Source organism: Natator depressus, chromosome 7 (assembly GCF_965152275.1).
Source record: "Natator depressus isolate rNatDep1 chromosome 7, rNatDep2.hap1, whole genome shotgun sequence".
Lineage (NCBI taxonomy): Eukaryota > Metazoa > Chordata > Testudines > Cheloniidae > Natator > Natator depressus.
Window position 1 is genome coordinate 120,953,180 of NC_134240.1, and position 4,441 is coordinate 120,957,620.

Genomic DNA, 4,441 nt, shown 5'->3' on the forward strand with positions numbered 1-4,441 from the left:
ACTTTAATGCTTGCTGTTAAATAAGCCAGTTCCCCAAGCGCCCCCAAATCAATTCTTCATAATGCACTCCTCATTTGGGCACAAGCTTAGAGACATATTTCTTAGATTATTATTAACTTGTGTCAATTGCTCACCCAATTAGTGATCGCAGGAGAAAGGGGGCTCTGGAAAAAAAACCTCGACTCTCTTCACAGCCAACGCACAATGTTGCAACAGCTGAAGACTTTGAACTCTGTTGAGTTGGTGATTTGGCTCGTAAGAGACAATAATGCCCGTATTTGCGGCGCTCTCTGAGCGGCCAGGTTTCCTTTTGGTCAGTTTACAGCGGTTAGATGTGAAGGCGATGAGTCCCGATTGATACTATCGGGATTAATAGCCCAGCCAAACCTCCCCGGTTTAACCGGGGCCGCTGAAAATCTCATGGGGAAAGATGTGTGTTTACATGGGGCAACCCAAAGCTGACTCGGAAACATCCCGAAAAGGCTAAAACTCATTTAAAAATCAAAGGGTATTTAATTGCCAAGCCGCTGTTGGACAAAACATAATTTAGAGGGACATGGCCGATGGTTTTCCAGTGGGGTTTTTCCTAGCATTAAAAATGAAAGTTTAGGTCAGAAGATGAACTCGCATTCTGAGGAAATACAACGGTGTTTTTTTTTAAAAAGTGGGGACAACACATCGCCAATGGAAGATTAATGGATCGAAGAGAAAACGTTAAAACAACGCCAACAACCAGTGACAAAGGTAGATTTGCAGGGCGGAAGAGAAGAGCTGCGAACTTAGTCTCTTGCCCGTATCCCACACAACACACAATCACGCTGGCACGCACAGATCAACAGAGAGACACTTTCACACACAACGTGCCCGCAGCAACGCCCGTGTATTCTCTGAAAAATCCCATCCTGAAAAAAATGACCTTTTATAGGGCTTTCATGCACAGTATATATATATATATATACTCTCTGTGTGTGTTTATGAATTAGCTTTTCACAGCTATTGATAAAACTCTTCGCCTACTTGCCTATAGGTCTGCTACTTTAGAAGAGGGGAACTCGCTCCCATTGTAATGAATCGCTTATGCTCATTTGATGAAATACGTAGCCCCTGGACATGCCGCGACTGGATCGGGTCAGTTTCAAGCACAGAAAGTTTGCGGGGAGGACCAATGCGTGGGGCGATTTGGGTGCTGGGATCTCTGTAGTTGCTTTTCTGGCTGATCAACACTAAAAAAAGCCACGCGCGAGTCATTCTTAGCGGGTTGGTCTTTAAACTACCCTCTCGGCACAGCTGGGAGAACTGGCTGTCTGTGTCGTGTTAGATGCATGCTCAGTTTGTGTACACTTTGGTCTACGTCCCCTCCTGTATAGTGTTAAGGGGTTTTGAAAGGGGTCCCTACAGTCTGGAGGAAGCCTAGCGTTGTAAGCTGAGCTGCTGAGATGTTGTCAGCTAATGGCGGGACGAGCTCCTGAGAACCCTGGCGTGAGTCCCGCAGTCACGGTTCCAGGCATATTTACAAAGTGAGAGACTGCGAGGAGGGATTAGGCAATTTAGTGTGACCGTCTAAATTCAGTGCAGGCCGGAGCACATCGGCGGTAACCGGTTTCTTTTTGCTCCACTCCAAAAAGACTGGATTTGTTTCTTTCTAAATTGATATTTCTTAAACAACAACAACTCTCCTCCTGACTTCAGTGAGGATCTCTGCTTTCAAATCAATCGCGGAGATGGGGCTCTGGACAGTTAATCCGGTCTGAGTCCATCTGAATTCAAAACGCATCTGATTTCCCTCCACATGGTCGTTAGTTCAGACAGGCAGTATCTGGTGTCACGCTGGTTAAACTGGGAACTGGACGTTTCTTTCCCCTATTAATTAGTGTCTAAAACTTACGGGGGGCTAAAATATTCCTAAATATTGAGAAGGCTTTCCCGGGGAATAACTGTGGCTAGAAATGACGGGTGACAAAGCAGGTCTGAGCAGTCAATAGAAACAAGGACTGGGAACCCCGGCTCCGCTGAAGTCTGTTGCAGAATCCCCTCCGCCTGCAAGAGCTTCGGGGTTTCACCCAGAGTGAGGGTGAGACGGTGAAATGCATTCGGCCATGCCTCGTTTTACCAGGGCAGAGGCTAGAATCTCTCCTTCCTGACCTGACCCAGCTCGATCATGATAGCAGGGGAACGGGACAGGTGCAGAAAGAGGCAGGCGCTTTGCTTTCCTACGCGTTCAGGCTGATTTCAGCCTGGTTTGTGCCCTGGGAGTAGTACGATTTTAGCTAAACGTCTCATGCTATTACATGCCACGGCGCTTTGACTTTTTCTTCCTGTGCCGGACGTTTATTTTCAACACCTCCCCACCCCCCCAGGTTTTTATGAACACTCCCACCACTAGAATCGATGGATTTTTTTTAAAAGTCTGGTATTTCCCCCCTGCACAATTTAGGGGTGGGGGAAATCACTGAAAATATTTTTGGGGGGGCGGGAGGTGTGGAAAAAATGTTAACCCCACTTTCAATCTCCGCCATCCCACTGTCTCGGAGTGCAAGAGCAAACCCGAAGAGCAGCGGTAAATAAACTAGCCCGGGCTGACTGAACCTCCAGGACTCACCCACACACCACCCGGGCTGCGTCTTGCACCCGAAGCAACCCAGCACCCACCCTGCCCCAGCAAGAAGGCCTCGGAGAGAACAGATGGAGCCTGCGTCTTGCCTCGAATCCAGCAGAACCCATGGGTGAAATCTGGGGCCTCGGCCTCAGTGGATTCCAGGGCCAAGCCCAGCCCCAAGGGGGGGAAGCAGTTGTGTGTGTAGCTAGCAACCAATCCACACAAAGACTCCTGCAGCCAGAGCATCTGATTATAGATCTCCAGAGGGGTCCCACCCAGGGCCCCAAGCCCGCTGAAGCCAGCGGGAACATTCCCATTGATCTCAATGGGCGTTGGGTCAAGTCCATGGAGCAGTGATCCAAGCTGGAGGTCACCAGGGCCTGGCCAGCGGTTGCGAGGCCCCCCTCAGACATGGCCAGGGTTATGGGCTGTCCGAGCAGATTTAAAAAATAAACCCACTGAGATGCCCGTAGCAGTGGATTGTAACGCTTCCCACCCAGCTGGTAGACAGGCCAAGCCCGCCCTTCCCCGGGAAATCGTTAGAACATGGGATCGGGTTATGCCATCTCGGCTACAGAAAAGTCACTTTACATACACTCGGTGTGGTCAGCACGGTCTTTACCTTCTTTTTCCTTCCCCCAGCTATTGGCCTGATCACCCGGAGTCTCACTGTAGAGGGCCATTGGGAGAGAGAGAAACACCATTACTTTAAAAAAAACCCCAAAAAACAAACACACTTCTAAAAAGGCCCTAACCTAATGTTTTCTGCAAATCAAGATGTGCCAACTCTAGGGGCAGGTCTTTCCCCCTATGGTTTGGGCCATATCAAAGTTTGAAGCTGTGCCCGCCCCAGAATTCACAGGGCAGTGGGTCGGTGCAATATTTTAGGGGGGATGCCACCCCTGGACACAAAGGGAGGTCTGTGTGTGGGAGGTTAGTTTGCAAGTGGTACAAATGGGGGCTATTTGAAAGAACCAAATAGGGGCAATAGCTCAGTGGTTTGAGCATTGGCCTGCTAAACCCAGGGTTGCGAGTTCAATCCTTGAGGGGGCCATTTAGGGATGGGGCAAAAATTGGGGATTGGTCCTGCTTTGAGCAGGGGGTTGGACTAGATGACCTCCTGAGGTCCCTTCCAACCCTGAAATTCTATGAAACTCAGAGGGATAGCCGAGGGATTGCGAGCAGAGGGCTGGTGAAGAGACTATGAAGTGCCCTCTCCTCCAGGCAATTTAGTCCACAGATTATTGCAAGGTTGCAGGAATTAGGTCTATGGATATATTGCCCGCATGCATGGGGTCTCTCTCTCACGCATACACCAGAGAGAGAGAGTCAGGATTTACCTTCCGAGGTAATACTCCCATGGACATCAATGGGATTAAGAGCAGGGCCCAAAAGTTCTGGCTACAAATAGTTTCCTCTCTACTCAATCAAGCTGAAGGGTATTTGGATGGGGTGTGCGTTAGAAACAAGGCAGATTTGTGCGTGTGCCATTAAGGAAAAGCATCTCAACACGCCTGTCGTGAATTATACTTTATAAAATAAAGAACAAACGTTCTTCCTTCTTAGACTCAATCAATCAATCAGGCCCTACTGTCGCTGATGAATCGGCTGTGGCGCATAGCTGATTGGGGTAATTTGGTTAAGGTTCCTAACGAGGAGGCGAGATCCTGCCCCATTTGGAAGGTGGTTTAAAGCTGTCCTACCCACGATCTTCTCTCTGTTTGGGAAAAAAGGTTGGAGTTTGTGTTTCGGTGCAACAGTCCGATGATGGATGTGTGTGAGGGACCAATTCTCTGTGTGAGAGAGACACAATAATTGCACCGGTAGTGAGAGGGGGGTGCGGAG